We start from the raw sequence: 18,642 nt of genomic DNA, 5'->3' as shown, positions 1-18,642 counted from the left end.
ATTGTTCTCAAAAGAGGGCGCGCAAAATCATTGAGGACTCCTTCCACCCCACACACAGCATCTTTTAGATGCTCCTGTCAGGGAAGAGCTACAGGAGGATCAGAGCCAGCACCCACCAGGCTGAGGAATGGCTTCTTCCCACAGGTAGTGAGAATGCTGAACGACCAAAGGAACTGCTCACACTAACCCTCTGCGAGTCTCATATGTACAAAACAATATTTATTTATTCGTATAGATGAATACTTGTCCTGCATATATATATTATTTTTCTGTATGTGTGCTATGTCAGGTTGTGTGTCTGCATGCTTTGCAGCGAGGACCGGAGAACGCTGTTTTATCGGGTGGTACTTGTACAATCAGATGACTTGAACAGTGGCACCTGTGGTCAAACAAAGAACTGCAGGTTTTTGTAGCTCGTTAGCAACGTTGCCTGCAGCCCCAAGTATAACATTCTATGAACAAAACAGTTCAAAGAAAAACCCTCCTTTCACCATTGCAGAAAACACAATTTATTTAATCGCACTAGCCAAAGTGAAGACTAAATGATTTTGCCAATCATAATTGAAACCAAGACAGCAGATGAATGGATTGGACATGTGACAAGGGAGAACTAGTCATTCATAATTAACCTGCCCTGTGGGAAATTAAACACTAAACACCACATATGTTTCTATTTTTAATGTCTTCCAGAGGTAAATAAAAAAAGATCTCACATTATTATTTTCTGCATTATACAGAAACACTGTTCGTTAGCTAGGACGTGGAATTGGTTTCAGAAATTTCCAGCTGAGGACAGAAAATTCAGCACTCTTTATTATTCTACTGCTCCTGTTGGGAAAGGAGGGAGGGGGAGGAGATGGTGGAGCGCAACGGATTAAGTCAAACTGAGTCCCTGTTCCTGACGATGGGGCGCAGTGGGCCAATCAAAATGGGCTCCTGTTCCTGACGGTGGGGTGCAGTGGGCTAATTAAAATGGGCTCCTGTTCCTGACGGTGGGGTGCAGTGGAATGAGTCGAATTTTGCCCCCATTCCTGAGGGTGGGTACAAAGGAACAAGTCAAACTGGTTGCACATTCCTGATGGTTGAACAACTCACAAGTTGCAGTGTGAACACATCCTAGGGAAGGAACCAGAAGCGACTCTGGTAAGAGTGGAATCACATCCCCATGTGGGTCTCCAGTCTGATCACTGTCACTCCAGCTGCAGAAATGCTGACTGAAACTTTATCATCAAACTCTGCATCACCCACCGGGGCCTTCAAAAGATCATCCTGGCTACTGCTGAAGAGACCCTAATTCTCGGCACCACTGCCTTTGGTAACATCTCCAGGGTCCATTGACCAAACTGAAAGCAGGTGAGGGACTCATTGTTGCAGGGACTGTCTGCATGTGGTTCTGTCCCTACTGAAGGATTTCCAAGAGTCGTAGCCTAAAAAATGAGGGTTTACCCATCCTCAAGTAATATCAAAAAGCCAGAGGGTCATGGATCCTTGGAATTCTCTCTCCAAGTCCCGTGGGAACTCAGTTGCCAATTACATTGAAGGGAGAATCTGATGGAATTTTGCACACCAGGGAAGTGGAGAAATAGCGGGTTAGTGAAGGAAAGTGATGTCGCAGGACCTGATCAACCATGATCCCATGGAGTGGAAGAGCAAGTAGGCATATGATGGAGAGTCGATTAATTGTATTCTGTTCTTATCCAGTGTGGTTTGTAGGGTCTGTAACCCCTCCACGCCTTCACCTGGTCTGTTACAAGACTTAGGAGCAGAATTAGGCCATTTGGCCCATGGAATCTGCTCTGCCATTCGAACCATGGCTGATATTTTTGCCTCTCAACTCCATTCTCCTGCCTTCACACCATAACCTCTGAGCTCCCTTACTAATCAAGAACCTATCAACCTCTGCTTTAAATATACCCAATGACTTGGCCCCCACAACCGACTGTGGCAATAAATTCCACAGAATTGTTACCCTCCGGCTGAAGAAATATTTGCCCAGTAAGTCACAGCAGGTCTTTGGCCAAACTGCACCACATTACTCTGGTGGAACATTCCTCCAGGTTCCTTCCACCTTCCAAAACATAGGCTAACTTGGGTATAAGTTTAAATGGCTGGAATTGGCTTCTATCATTCTGTAAATAAAATTTTATAAATTAAAATATATAATCTCTAGTGTTAGTGGCCACCATTACAATTATGACTGTTATTTCACAACCAGTATATCTGAACTTTGCAGCTGACGTGGACATTTACCCCCTCCATAAATCTTCCTTATACCTCCATAAATCTTCGTCCGCGAAGCCAAGCCAAAGAAGAGAAGAGCCAAAGATATCTGAACTATTGCCAATCACTATTTCTCACCTTGCACAACTTCAGTAATGATGCCCAATCTTCATCGGACAACCCTGCTGTTTAGCAACCAATGGGTTGACAAGCAATTTGATAGAGATGTCCAAGATGATACCTAGTTTGAAAGGCAGCAGCGATCATCAAGGATCCACACCTCCCAGCACACCCACTGTTCTTGCTGTTGCCATCAGGAAAGAGGTCTTAGTGCCACAAGACTCACTCCACCAGGTTCAGGAACAGCTGCTACCCCTCCACCATCAGACTCCTCAACGACAAACTCCTTCAGGGGCTTATTTAAGGACTCTTACTTGTGCATTTTATTGATTTTTTAAATTCTCTCTGTATTACACAGTTGGTTTAATTCGTTTTCTATTTAGTGTTCTTTATTTATTTAGATGTCTATGCTTTGTACAGTTTTTTTTGCACTACTAATTAGTGGCAATTCTGCTGTGCCCACAGGAAAATAAAATCTCAGGGTTGTATGTGATGTCATGTATGTCACAAAAAGTCTGAAAGGTAAATTGAGAGGAAAAAAACTATACTCACAAAGGGCCTGGGGGGGCAGAATGATGCAGACGGAATCAAATAACGTCTTCAGTAGGTATTTGAGATGGAATAAATTACACAGCTGTTGGGAAAGGTTGGAGAAAAGACCAATGGGGTCGTTATGCTCAGAGCTAACATTGACAGGCCCAGTGGCGTACATAGCAGGACAGTGATTCAGTTACTAAATTGACATCCAGAAGGCTGGACTATTCTCCGGAGACACAAGTTCAAATCCCACCGTGGCAGATGGGGAATTTAAATTCAATTAATTAAATTAAACATGAATTAAAACCATCAGTAATATTGAGCATAACATTACCAGACTGAAATAAAAATCCATCTGGTTCGTCGAGTTTGCTCAGACCTCCTTACCTGACGTGGTCTACGTTATCCTTCTCTAAAGGAGCCTTAGATTAGATTGGGAGCATTTAGGGTAAACACTATATGTGGGGTACGGCAGCGATCTTCATTGGAAGAACTGTCAGTTAGGAGCTGTTTGCTAATCTGTATCTTGACAGCAACAATTACGCACATTTACAATGCACCTTTAAAGAAGACGATGTCCTGTAAAAAAGCATCATCTCTAACTGCACGACTAGTTTCCCATAACCCTCCATTCACTACAATTTTTTTTTTAAAAAGGGGAGAAATGGCCCATTTGTCAGGAGAAACCATAGTTACTCTTTTTCGGAGTCAATCAACTGCACGAGGTGAGCCACACATTGTATCTCGCCTTCAGCTAGTGAACTGACAAAACGTCTTCAACACTCTGGAGGGGGAGAGTGTGCAGAAACACACTGGAGATGCAGATTGCAAGTTTTTAACTTTTTCTAGATACAAGAATAGTTCCTCTCCTTCCTCTTGGGTGACACCCCAAAATCAACAAAGATTCAGCACGTAAATCAGCCCCCTGGATGATCAAATACATTATTTTTCTCTTCCTTTTTTCTCTGTGGCAGATTTTTTTTTCCAATGCCTCTCTTGAAGTTACCCTAATCATACACTGAACACCTGCTACATTATTGAAACTCTAGAGCACACATGTCAAACTCTGGCCCGCGGGCCAAATTTGGCCCGCGATATAATTATATTTGGCCCGCAAGATCATTTCAAATATGTATTAGAGGTGGCCTGCTGGCCGCCGCGCCAGTATAGCGCATGCACAGTAATACAACAAATCCCAGAGTGCATTGGCGTCAGCCCGCTAATCGCCCCCACCTCCTCTGTTTACGTTGCAGGGTCTCACCGTGGACTCTGGTTTTGGGGACTGGCCGGTGTCAGGGGAAGCCAAGGCTGCTTTTCCCAGCGCCCGGAACCGGAGGCCTCGGGCCTGACCTCACCAGGACCGTTGCCCACTCCCCCTCCTTGCCGCAGGCCGACCCGCGACTCACGGTGACGGGGCCGCTGATCCCCCGAGATGCCGCCCTGCAGCGAGAGCCGATGCCCCCGCACTGTCGTTGTCCAACCCGATCGCCCGCAAACCCCCTCCCTCCCGCACACAGGCCTGAGTAAGTATTATGAACTTTAATCTCAGGATAAAACGATCTTCCAATAGTTTCATGTCACAGTGATAAATATATTCCTGGTTAAAAATGGTTCTGCACCTGGATACAAGCTCATTAGGCATAAAACTTGAAAAGTGTGTAAATCAAAGGATATCTGTACCAATGGAAAAAGGGCATGGCAAATAACCCTGCTAGAGTTCATGCCCATTTGATTGTTTCAGGAATCATGTTATTCTCCCACATTCTCAATAGCCCTCAGATTTTACTATTCGACAGCACACTAACAACATTTGACAAATCCTCTTTTGAGAAATATTATTTATTGAATATTTTATTTCTCATTTGTTAATGCTTCTGGAAAGAGTTTATCCAAAACTATTATTAAACATTTATTTTAATAAGAAAATGTTTAACATTACATATGTAGAAAGAATAGAAAACATGCAGATGTTGTTGAAAATTTTCAATCAATATTTAGTTCGGCCCTCGACTTAGTCCAAGTTTTTAATTTTGGCCCTCCGTGAATTTGAGTTTGACACCCCTGCTCTAGAGTAAAACCCGAAAGTCTGTAGACACCATGACTGAAGTAAAAACCCAATGCTGGAGAAACTCAGTAACTTTAAAGATACATGACCAATGTTTCAGGCTTGAGCCCTTCATCAAGGTATAATAAAAATGTAGGCAGTCGCCCCGAATAAAATGGTAGGGTGGGGATGGGGGGGCAGGAAGGGGCGGGGGAGGAGCAGTCCTGCAGGCATGAAGTAATAGGTGGATATGGGAGGGAGGGTACACCAGCAAAGAGGAGGGGGACACTTTGAATAGCGAGGGAAGGGGGCGGAGACATGGGGGAAAGAAGACAGAGGGAAGAGGAAGAGAGGGAGAACACGGAGTAGGCTAGCAGCAAACAGAAGTTGATGTTAATGCCATCCATCTGGGCAGTCCCCAATCGGATGGCATTAACATCGACTTCTCCGGTTTCTGATAACCCACTCTCCATTCTCCCTCTCTTCCCCATCTTTCCTCCAGCTCTCTATCCCCTCTCGTGCTGCTGTGCCTTCCCTCCCTTATCCACCTATTACCTCCTGCCTGTGGGACGGTGCTCTCCCCCTCCCCCCCCCACCTTCTTGTTCGGGTGCCTGCCTATATTTGGCTCATACCTTGATGTTGGTCATACATCTTTACCTTTAATATATAAACCTGTGGCACAATTGGCTTAGTGGTTGGCGCGATGCTGTTACAGTGCCAGCGTTCGGGACCGGGGCTCGAATCCAATACAGCCTGTAAGGAGTTTGTATGTTCTCCTGTGGGTTTTCCCCAGTTTCCTCCATTCAAAACATACTGGGGGTTGTAGGTTAATTGATTGGCACAGGCTCATTGGCCGAAAGAGCCTGTTACCGTGCTGAATGTCTAAATTAAAAATTGAAATTTAAAATACACTGTTTGACCTGCTGAGTTTCTACAGGATCGTGTTTCCATTGAAACTCTATTCCTTTCTTGCACTACAGTAATTATGATCATAATCTACTTCTTGTCTGTATTAATGTACATGATTGGAGATTTTATTTTTACAAATCATCAAGTAAGGATTTTTGCATGAAACGAGCTTAATTTGAGCTCGTGCATTTTAGGTAACCGGGAAGCGGTAGCAAGATTTTCCTTGCATCAGTACATTCCACTCATGCATTTTGCTTTCATTCATTCATAAAATAGAAAGAACAATAAGGGCAGAAAGATTAAGTGCAAGGCTGTTGACCAGTGTTCAAATCTGGCGCTGGCTGTCAGGAATTTGTATGCTCTCCCCGTGTCTGTGTGGGCTTCCTCCGAGGGCTCCGGTTTCCTCCCACCTTTCAAAACATCTTAGGTCAATTGGGTGAAATTGGGCAGAGCGGGCGAGTGGGCTGATAGGGCCTGTTACCGTGATGTAGGCCTAAATTAAATTAAAAACTTCATTTCACTGCAAGAAAAAAATTTCACAAAATGCTGAAGCCAGAGGAACTATGGCAATTTTTTCTCTCATCTCCTGAACACCCCCAAGGACAGCAGTCTCTTTGTTAGAGAGAAATTAATGGGCAATGATTCACAATGACGAGACCTTCTTTATGCTCTCTAATTGAGCTGGTCTATGTCAGTTATGAATGAAGATCTCCCGCTTTGTCAGCCTTCCTTCAGATGTGGCCCTTTAAGAATGAAAGAGTATCACTTTTAAAAAGCAATGAATCAAAGGCCAATCTGCATTGAACAGACCATTGTGATTTACTTTGTGAAGAGTGTTTATTATCTGGACTAGCCAGTGCTATCCTAGATAAAGCCATTCACAATTACTGATTTCCAGACACTGCTTCATTCCAACGTCAAGGGCAAGAAAATGACTAAATGAGGGACTCAATTTCACTGTACTTCCACAAGAGCTTTTTAAGATGGAAACTGGCTGAGTTTCAGAATGAAGAGATTCAAAATGCTATTGTGTTACCAATTTTGGGCTAATAATGATTTTTTTTAAAAAAATCCCCATTTCCTGGCAGAGGAACAACATATATTGTCCTGTGATGACTTGGAGGCAATGTCTGTGAAGGAAGAAGGAGATAAGTGCATTGTACAGCGCTCAGTAACCAATTCACGCAGAAAGCCAGTTGAATGGGAAATGTGAATCATGTTTATTTAGACTGGATCTACGACCATCATTTGTTAAAAAGTAATTTGCAAATTTCATACACCCAAGTGTTCAAACTATAGATGTCTTTCACTCCCAATTGCTCTTGTTTAAACTGATGGCAGAGGCCACATAGTCTCAAAGTCAGGAAGGTATTTTTTCCCTACTGTGAAGAATACATAAAAATGTTGCTATTTGTCATGGGCAATAATATTGCAAAAGCCAAACACTGAAAAGAGAGAAAAACGATCCATGGGCAATTTTGCGGTTTTTACACCTGTCAATTTCCAACACTCTGCTCCTGCTTAACAAGTTTTGAAAGGGAAATCATTTGGCAATTTATCCCCCTAATGTCGTGCTGTGCATGGCAGGACATTGATTTCAGCTTGGGAAGCAGGGAACAGTGGCATACACTTTAGAAGTAGTGTCTGTGCTCCCAGCTCCCAAGTGACATAGACTCTTCAGGAAGATGAATCCCCGGAAAGCGCCTAGCCCGAAGGGTATACCTGGCTGTGACCTTGAATCCTGTGCAAACCAACTGACTGGAGATTTTCAGTTTCTCGTTGCAATGGTCAGAGGTCACCACCTGCTTCGAAAGGGCATCCATCAATTCTGTGCCGAAGAAGGGCAAGGTGACCTGCTTCAATGATTATTAGCTCGTGGTCATCTACTGCGATGAAGGACTTTCAGAGGGTGGTTATGAACTGAATTAACTTCTATCTCAGGAAGGACCTGGACTCGTATCAGTTCGCCGATAGTCACAAAAGGTCAACAGCAAGCACAAACTTGCTGGCCCTCCCCATTCTGCGTGAGATCACAGGATTGTTGTCAGATTGATGTTCATTGACCACAACTTGGTGTTCAGCACCATCATTCCAGCAAAATTCATGACCAAGCTAAAGGACACGCCTGTGCCTCTTCAACTGGACCTTCTCGTCTGTAGACCCCAATCAGTGCATGTTGTCAGCCATCACCTCCTCCGATCTATCAGCATAGGGCACTCCAAGACCTCGTGCTTAGTCCCCTACCACCTTTACACTTGTGACCGCGTAGCCAAGTTCAGCTCCAACTCAACTTACAAATTTGCTGACATCACCACCGTTGCTGGCTGAATAACTGGAAACATTATAGTCAAAATACAGGATGGAAATTTAGAACCACAGAATATTACACCACATAAAAATGCCATTTGGCCCTTCTAGTCTGTGCCAAACTATTATCCTGCCTTGTCCCACCGATCCGTCCCCAGTCCACAGCCCTCCCTACCTCTCCCATCCATGAACCTGTCCAAATTCTTCTTAGATGTGAAACTTGAGCCCACATTCACTACTTCAGCTGGCAGCTCATTTCACACTCCCACAACTCTGTGTGAAGAAGCTCCCCCCCCCCCCCCCCCGTGTTCCCCCTAAACGTTTCCCCTTTCACTCTTAAACCATGTCCTTTGGCTTGTATCTCACCTACCCTCAGTGGAAAAAGCCTTTTTGCATTTACCCCTCATAATTTTAAATACCTCTATCAAATCGCCCCTCATTCTTCTATGCTCCAGGGAAGAAAGTCCTAACCTGTTTTCCCTTTCCCTGTAACTCAGATCCTGAAGTCCGGGAAACATCACAGTAAATCTTTTCTGCACTCTTTCAATCTTATTGTTATCTTTGCTGTAGTTAGTTGAACAAAACTGCACACAGTACTCCAAATTTGGCCTCACCAGTGACAGAAACTTTACCATAATATCCCAACTCCAATACTCAATAATACTTTGATTTATGAAGGCCATCTAGACTCTGAAGGTTCCCAAGATGAAGGCACTTTTGTTGATTTTAGGAAGGAGAGGCCAAGGGACCACCATTGATGGGAAGGGGTGGTGGTCGGGTTGTGGGGGGTGGGGGGGTGGAGAAGAGATTTAGAACCTTCAAGTTCCTGGGAGGTTTAAAATCTTCAGGAGATCTTTCCTCAGACAAGCTCTCCCCTGATGAATGATTATTCTTTTCCTTCCAGCTACACTTTTCCCTATTTAACTATTGCTGTCTTTGGTTCTGCTAGAAGTCCTCTCCCATTTAAAAATGCAAAAATTATAGCATCTCTGCAAACCCTGCTCAACTGTTCAAATTAAGCCAGACATTACTTCTCGCAGTTCTTTTCCAGGACATCAAAATGGGAGAACACCCAACTCTAGAATATTTTACTAGCTACTGGTTGTAGTTCAAAGAATGCAAGATCACTTGGGTGGACATGTACATCAATGAATCGGAGAATTGTTATAGCACAGTAGGGTGACATTTGGTCTGTTGTCTGTGCCAGCTTCCATCTGCAATCTTTCAGGGATGAAGAAGAGCATAGTTGACAAAGGATATAGGGTTCTAGGAGCACAGAAGAGGTTATGTTTTGTTGCAACTTGCTATAATTAAGAATTAATGAGGGAGGTGCAGTTAGCAAAGCAGTTAGTGTTATGTTTTAACAGTGGCAACAACCTGGGTTGGAATCTGGCACTGTTTGTAAATAGTTTGTAGGCCCTCCCTGTGTCTGTATAGGTTTCCTCTGGGCGCTCAGATTAAACCCCCCCCCCCCACACCGTTCAAAACCTATGGGGGTGTAGGTCAATTAGATATAATTGGGTGGCACGGCCAGAAGGGCCTGTTACTGTCTAAATTTAAAATTTAAGAATGGAAAGGCCTGGAGGAGGTACAAAGACGATCAATAGGAAGGATTTCAACATCAAGGTGGGGTTGATTTTTTTGGGAGCCAAGGAGGTTTGATGGAACTATAGGAGACAATGACTTCATTGGACAGAGTAGATGGAAGGTATTTCCACTGGCTGCTTGGGTTGAAGGCACAGATTTGAAGTTCTGAGCCAAAGCTGCAGAGATAAATGAGAGGATTTTTTCCCCTTTGAAATACAGAAAGTGGTTATTATCTGCCCGGCAGTTTTTCTGCTTCAATTTATTCATTTTTCACATCAGATTGCAGGACCAAATCCTTGCTACAATATAATTGGGATGAAAACATAGCCACTTCCGTCTACTCTGCCAAGCACCACACTAAAGAACTCTAGGGCTAGAACCAATAATGAAAATTATAAAGACTTTGTGGTAGATGCAGATAGGGGCACCTAGCATTGTGGACGTCTGTCTCCTCGCCACCTGGCACCGTGCGCTGGTTCAACAACAACAATAACTTGTGCTTCGCCAACTTTTGACAATGGACCAAAGAAAGGGCATTAACTCCTCAGGAACAGTAACCTCGGGGAATTATTGCTCCGTGGAACATGACCTGTAATGGAAGCCAGACCAGTGTGAATGGAGTCGGGGACTGAATCAGGAGTGGGAGAGAGGAAAAATAATGGAAGAGGCTGAAGAACTAAGGGGAGACAACTGATCCAAAATTAGTTCCCACATTTTCAAAACATCACATGAAATGAAAAAAGTGTGCTTTGCATGCAGTGGATGCTTCGCATTTACAGAATGCAAACACTGCAGACGCTGGAATATGGAGGGAAAAAAATCAGATGCCAGATGAACTTAGTGGGTCAGGGAGCATCTCCACAGATGTGAGTGTTTGCATGGGGATATCTTCTTAGTCTTTGAAAAACTGCTTGTTTGCATTAATTTAACGGCAGGTAAATTACAGGAACACTCAGTGCTGTGGCCTTCTCAGGGCTCTGCTCAAAGCTTATGGGCCTCCTACCTTGTGAAGCAGTCACGTACAGTTGGTTTCTTCCATACTTCTCTCCTACCGACTACATACAAACATTCTAAAATATTTTATGATTTCTATCTGTGGGACCTTTGAAACGTGCAGTGGCTCATATGGGGGACATGGTGGGGGGGGGGGTAGGAGGCGGCGTTTGGTTCCCGTTGAGAATCGCTCCATCAGACTGGACGTTGAACTGGCGCAGGTGAGATATGGAAGCCATGCAGATGATTCACCGAAACTCTCCAATTCTCCTATCAGCAGAGGAGAGGTAACAGAAATGCATCTTGTAGATACCCTAACCTAGCCATCTCGGTGTTAAAAACTTGCTTCACAGATCTCCTTTCTCATCTTAAATCCACATCCTCTAGTATTTAACATATTTTTAATCCCTAGGAAAAAAAATTCTGTCCATTTACCTCTCTTGTAATTGCACAATAAAATCCCTATAATCTGGAATTCAAGCAACCGGCAAAAGAAAATGAATTGGCGCCCCCAGTAACAGTTTAGCCAGTTTCAAGCAACTGGAAAATTCACTTATCTGGCGTTTAACAGTCCCCATAGGTGCTGAATAACAGGGGTTTTACAGGTCCCCACTCATTTCTCCAGAGAAAACATTCCAAGTTTGTCTAACCTCTCTTTATAGCTCATATAGGCAACATCCTGGTAAATCTTGCTCGCCTAGGCAGCATCCTGGCAAATCTCGCTCAGATAGGCAGCATCCTGGTAAATCTCTCGCATGCTACCACATCCTCCCCGTCTGGTCACAAAACACATCTGACCAATCGACCAGCAATAAGCAAATGTCCAGGCTCAGAATAAGAGAGAGACATTTAATCTCCTTGTTCTGGTTTAAAAACGCATGTAGCAGTAATAAGGCAGAACCCTTGCAAAAATAAAAATATTTGCCTGGTCTCCATTCAAGTTGTGGAGAGAATAGAGTACATATTCATGATCAACCAGAGACCATGTTCATCTGCAGGATTTGGAGCTATCAAATTCATTGATGAATGAATGGAGAGAGAGAGAGAGAGAGAGAGAGAGAGAGAGAGAGACCGTGTGAGAGAGAGAAAATAAGACAGAAAGAGAACGAGTGAGACAGTGTGAGAGACAGCGGGTGACAGCACAAGTGAAAAAGAAAAAGAGGAGAAAGAGAGAGGGGAGAAAGAGAGAGGGGAGAAAGAGAGAGGGGAGAAAGAGAGAGGGGGAGAAAGAGAGAGGAGGGAGAGAAAGAGCGAGAGAGAGACCGCACGAGGGAGGGAGTGAGCGAGAGCGGGAAAGAGAGAGCGAAAGAGAGAGAGAGAGAAATAATGCAAGAAAAAAATAAAACAAGTGTATTCTGCAGCTGCTTCACATTTATGATCGTTCAGTGACCTTTGCACCCTTAATTGATTCACAGGGGGTATGTGGAGAGGAGTTCCAATTTTCCATGATCATTTTAAGAAAGTATTTCTTGTCATCATCCCTGAAGGATTCCGCTCAAATTTCAAGTTTATGCCTTCTCCCAGACTTGTCTCAAATTTTATAGGCAGAGAAAAAAGGAAAGTTGAAATTTTGTTAAAGTGTGCTCATATACAAATCCTCACAGTTAACAAATAAAAAGATCTCAACTATTCTCAGTGATTGGACTGCAGACTTCCAGCTTTTATGCACACCAAACCCAGGTCAGATTACCCATTCTCATTTCGCATGCCTGTAAATGCAGTTCGTGGACTCAATCCCAGGCAAGTAGAATGGAGTGGCCTAATGATTAATTTTTACAGGAGTAAGTCAAAATGACAGTGAAATGATCTCCCAATCTGCAACCGGTCTCTCCGAAGTAGAGAATGCAACAAAGGGAGCACCGGACAGTAAACAAGCCCTGTAAGTAAAGTGTTCCTTCACTTGAAAGGCCTATTTGGGGCCCTGGACTGTGGAGGTGTGGCTGCAAGTGTGGCATCTCCTGCAGCCACAGGGGAAGGTGCCGGGGGTGGGGAAGGATGAGTGCAAGAGGGAATCACGGAGGATGGGTCCTTGCGGAAGGACGAGAGGGGAAGAGAAGGAAAAATGTGTCTGGTGGTGGGATCCTATAGTAAGTGCCAGAAATTCCAGCAATGGGGTGGTAGGCGAGAATGAGGGGGATTCTACGTTTGTTGTGTTTGGGGGGGGAGAGGGGCTACGGCAGATGAGTGGCAGATGATTAATTTTTACATTTCTCTGACAACCTATTCAACTTCAAGCTTAATTATTCCTTTATTTTAAGTGTGGCAGCTGAATCAACTTAATTTCTTTGTCATCCCATTATCTAAACAAAAAAAGAACGTTGTACAAAAGGATGAGAGTGCGTACTTTGCTCCCTGTTCCAAACTGCTGATCTTCTGTTTAAAAGGCACATTTTGCTTTTGTATTCAGCTAACAATTGGGAACGGTAAATCTTTCAGATGTAACCTTGTCCTTCTTCCACTCCATATACTTTCCTTTCTGTGGTTCTATACAACCAACAGACCATTGCAGAATAACTATAAACCTCCCCTGTCCCCAGCCCCAGCTTCTTTCAAATGAATAACAGCAGCACATCGTCTCGCAAGGCCATCTTCCATTTTATGTCGAGGTTTTTTGATGAAATCATGCGGCTTTTGAAAACTGTCTCGACAGCTAAAGTTCCAATGGTGTTGCAGTTTTGACGAGCGACCAGAAATACTAGACAAATTTTTTTCCCAAAAGGTTTGCATCCTTACAAACTTTAATAAACTTTTATTGAATTTAGAATGTTTAATTGCATTATGAGGCTGATGCATTGCGTTAGTTCAACTGACCTAAAAATGTTTTACCGCTGATTTTCGTTTGTACTCAGCATCTGATGCCACTCATGTCAGTGTCGGCCAGCATTGATAGATTCTAGTTGGCCCTGATACCGTTTTTCCATGGTTGCAATGTCCTGGTGAAACCTTTCACTGTGTTCATCACTGACTGCACCAGGATCAGCAGGGAAGACGTCCAAGTGCAAATGCAGAAAATGCATTTTCAATGACACGTTGCACTACATGGTTTTGGATGCTTGAAGCATGTTAAAAATGTGACAGGAAATCACAAAAATAGGTTATATCATAAAAAAAGTTACGTGTTTGGAAAATATTAAGGTGATTCTCGTAATCAAAAACCCCAAATCCATAAAATAAACCCAAAATATTCAGGAAGCAAAATCTTCTTCATTCATCGTAATCAAAGGGAAAAAATATGTGCCTGCAAGTTTGCAACTTCAGGTCAGAAGACTTCATAGTTACATCATTATTGGCAAGCTGAATCAGCTTTTAAATTCATTTATAGAATGAACTCTGCTTTAATCACTTACTCGTGGACTGTAAGCTTTTAAACACATTAACATTTGGTCCACTGACCCAACTGGGTCACTTACCAACGTAAACCGATTTAGACATGACTCCGCCATGCAGATCACATTGGGCAGCACCAGGTTTAACTGTGCTCTTGGATGATTGGAACATGGTAAACACAGAGAGCTGTAGGAACTCAGGAGGACAGACAGTGTACTTTATATAGGAAAGTTAAAGATAAGTCAAGTTTATTGCCATTCGTACAAGTACAAACCAATGAAACAGCCTTCTCTGGTCCTCAATGCAAAACATGCAGACACACATCCAGGTAAAACATATACAGGACCATTATTTTATCAGTACAAATGAAAAAAATATTGTTTTATGCAAATGGTTAGTGTGAGCAATGTTTCAGGCCTGAGCCCTTGATCAAGGTATGAGCAAAATGTAGGTAGGCACCTGGAGTTATTTTATAAGTTAATGTTTTGAAATAATAATTAAATTTTACCATTGCATTTTATTCACTCAAATTAAGAACATAAGAAATAGGAGCAGGAGTCGGCCATCTGACACACCAAGCCTGCTCCATTATTCAATGTGAACATGGCTGATCTGATCTCCACCTACCTGCCTTTTCCCCATATCCCCTAATCTCCTTACTCTGTGGAAATCTATCCAACCTGGTCTTAAAATTATTTACCGAGGTCACCTCCACTGCTTCAATTAGCAGCAAATTCCACAGCCTCACCACTCTCTAGGAAAAGCACTCACTACTCATCTCTATCCTAAATTTACTACTGTGAATCTTGAGGTTATGACCCCTAGTTCTGGACTCCCCTACCAAAGTAAACAATTTACCTACATCATTCTTATCTATGCCTTTCATAAATTTGTGTTTTTTTAAGATCTCATCTCATTCTTCTAAATTCCAGTGAGCACAGTCTCAGGCAACTCAATCTCTCCACATAAACCAACATATTCATCCCTGGCATCAACCTGGTGAACCTCCTCTGCACCGCCTCCAAAACCAGTACGTTCTTCCTTAAGTAAGGAGACCAGAACTGCATGCAGTGCTCCAGATGTGGCCTCACCATGACCGTGTACAGTTGCAGCAGAACCACCCTGCTCTTAAATTCACTCCCCCGAGCAATGAAGACCAACATTCCATTGGACTTCTTGAAAGCCTGGTGCACCTGCAATTCAACCCTGTGCAATTCATGCATAAGCACTCCCGAGTCCTTCTGCACATCAGCATGCTGCAATTGCTTTCCATCTAAATAATGTCCTGATCTTCCATTTTTTTCTTCTAGTGGATAACCTCACATTTTCCAACATAGTACTCAATCTGTCAGACCCTTGCCCACTCACTTAACCTATCTATATCTCTCTGTATTCTTTGCACAATTTGCTTTGGTCATCAGCTACAGATACTCGACACTCTGTCCCCTCTCCCACATTATACTGACAACCCTCTGCATTTTGGAAGGGGGTTGGAAAGCAGAGCATCCAGGAAAAACCCACACAGACACCGGGAAAATGTACAAACTCCTTACATACAGTGCTGGAATTCAAATTTGGGTCGCTGGCACTGTAACAGTGTCGCGCTAAATGCAACACTAACTGTAGAGGAATGGCCAAGGACTATTTGCCCATGAGCCTGTCTGCCATTCAGCAAGACCATGAGTCACAAGCAAGCATGCTCTGCCATTACCATATGTAGGTCAATTGCAGATTTAGAATGAATAATGGGGCAGCATAGTTGGCACAGTAGGGACAGGACCTTTATAGCGCCAATGGTGGGGACACGGTTCAAATCCCACATTGTCTGCAAGAAGTTTTTATGTTCTCCCCGTGTCTGCATGGGTTTTCCCTCAGGTATTCTGGTTTCCTCCCACCTTTCAAAGAAAATGTACCGGGGTGTAAATTAATTGGGTGTAAATTGAGCGGCACGGACTCATGGGCCAAAATGGCCTGTTACCATGCTGTATGTCTAACTTTTAAAAATGTATCTAAATTTAACTCACCCAGCTGCAACTGCAGCTTGTTTGGAGGCCAAATTTATGCAACTCTTTGCTGATCCCATTTCCTCTTAACCTCATCACTGGAAGGTTTGGATCTAATTTTATGTTGTGCAGAGTTGTGGGTAATTACTTTCCAGGAAGGTCATGATGGACTTTGCCAGGGTTGGAGATGTATGGCAATGTGGTGGAACTGTCCAGGTTAAGAGTTTTCATCTTTGGAAAAAAACAAGGATGATAACGGTCCTCCTAGATTCACGAAGAGCCTTAACAAAGTGAAAGGAATGATCCATTTCTCTTGGCATTAAGTAGATGGCATGGGATTAGCTAATTGGCAGAAGGATTAGATGGAAGTCAGGTTGATCAGGAGCCAATTTCTGCCCACCATCAACTCAACAGCCTCCTTCCCTGGTGTATATCTGCATAGTTCAAGCTCAGAAATAGTTTCCAACTATTCACCATATTAGTTCCAAATAGAAAACTTGAAAGTTGCCCTCTGATTTCAGAATATTGTTTAATATAATTATGCAAGTTATCCATCTAATTGAACCACTGGAGTCCAGTTTTCATTCTGATAAATTGGCACTACTCTCCATGGTTAACATGTCCTACCCAAGAAGTGGTACCCAGACAAAATGAGGCTTTACATGGACGCAGCATACTCCTTGTGACCCATTCCTTTACTTACAAGGACAAATTTCAGGTTACATTTTACACTGACCATAACATTTTGATGACATTACAGTGGCACACACATCTTCCTGGACCTTCCCTATGTCCAGTTTTTACACTAATTAGGAGCTGCACGAGTCTAAATTGTATTTTTGGCTTCTATCCAGTAAGGAGTCCGACCATGAGATGTAGGAGCAGAATGAGGCCATTTGGTTCATCGGACCTGGACAACCTCACAACAGCTGACAGTGAAATCTATGATTTCACAGTCATTCAATCTACTAATACCTTTCTAATTTGTGCAGTCTATCCATGCACTTCAAGTAAAGGCCAACAGAGGACTTGCAACCAGTGGACACGTAATCCATCACATGGCAACCAGAATGTGGATGAAGGACAGAACTGGGGTGGGTCAAAGTTAGACCACATGGGTTCATACAATTAGCAGAGCTAAGCATGTGAATTGAATGGGTAATTAAGAGCAAAGATTCAGTGGGGATCATTGAAAACAAGATGTGAACCAAAGTGTTTAATGGAAACCAAGAGCAAAGGTGAGCGTCCTGAGTCAAGCTGCATTGTCTGGTGAAGTCGAAAGTCTGCAGATGCTGTGATTGTAGTAAAAACACAGAAATTCTGGAAAACTCAGCTAGACTAGCAGTGTCCATAGGAGGTAAAGAGATGTATATGAAAACACGCGCACACACACAGATGTTTCGGGCCTGAGCCCTTCTTCAAGGCATGAGTAAAAAGCAGGCATGTACCTGAATTAAAAGGCTGGGGAGAAATGAAGAAAGAGCAGGGGGAGGAATACAGGTGTTAATTGGACATGGATGGGAGAGAAAAGGTGAGAATTTATTGGGGGAAGGTTGGCTCTGTGAGTGCAGATCTGGGGAAAAGGGAAAGAGAGAGGGGCGGAGCTAGAGTGAAAGAGATTTAGGGAAAGATTGGGGTGGGGGGGGCAATGGAAACTGGAGTTCATGTGAATGCCACCCCGTTTGAGGGTGCCCGGACAGAGAAGAGGTATTGTTCCTCCAATTAGCAGGTGGTTCCAGCCCGGACAGAGAAGGAGGTATTGTTCCTCCAATTAGCAGGTGGTTCTAGCCCAGACAGAATATGGGGTGTTGCTCAAATTTCCTTCTGAAGTTTGAAAAATCTGGAGCCACCAGGTGAATGTGAATCAAATTAAAAACACAATGTTGGAGAAACTCAGCAGGTCAAACGATGCACGCTATATAGCAAAGATAAAGATACGGAACCAACATTTTGGGCTTGAGCCCTTCATCAAGGTATGAACATGGATCAAACTAGACAATGAGTTGGACGGTGAAAGAACAGGTTGCTCAACTGTACAGGCAACTTTCATAAGCATTTATCTAGAAGAGCTCAGAGTGAGAGCAGTAACAATGCAGGCACAATATTCTTTTGTTTAGACAGATGTCATATTGTTTGTTTCTTTGTGTTAACCTGGGAATGATAAATCCCTGCTGCTTCAGGCTGTAATTAAAGTTTCAAGAATATATTTGATTATGCATCTGCTGCACCTAATTACATTTTCTTTTTAGAAGATAGATTGGAAGCAAACTTGCCACCGAGAGCACTTCAACCTGAAGCTGGTCAGAGGCTGGCTCAGTTCTAGGTCAGGCCGCCTCCCTCTGGCCACCATGCACACTGCACCGCATGCCAGGTGGCCATTCCACCCAGTGGAGCATCATCGGCGAGCTCCATCCGGGTTCAGTGGAGGTCCGCGCACGCGGGGATTGCTGTTTCCCAAGCTGGGGCTGAAGTGCTGAATGACCATGCCAAATGCACTTAACTGGGATCACCGAGCTCGCATTGAAACACGGCACCATCTGGCTGGGCGGATTTCTGCTGTCCCAGCTGATGCCTTTAGCAATGGGTGCAAAGCA

At 43.5% G+C, this 18,642-nt stretch overlaps 1 protein-coding gene across 11 annotated transcripts in view; it reads right to left on the bottom strand.

The window, feature by feature from the left end:
• Nucleotides 1-18,642, bottom strand: part of celf2 (cugbp, Elav-like family member 2) — a 303,877-nt gene that overhangs the window by 168,456 nt on the left and 116,779 nt on the right. The gene's annotated exons all lie outside the window — the stretch shown is intronic.

Source organism: Narcine bancroftii, chromosome 13 (genome assembly GCF_036971445.1).
Source record: "Narcine bancroftii isolate sNarBan1 chromosome 13, sNarBan1.hap1, whole genome shotgun sequence".
Classification (NCBI taxonomy): domain Eukaryota; kingdom Metazoa; phylum Chordata; class Chondrichthyes; order Torpediniformes; family Narcinidae; genus Narcine; species Narcine bancroftii.
The sequence above is the reverse complement of the archived record's forward strand: the minus strand, read 5'-3'. Positions and strand labels throughout refer to the sequence as shown.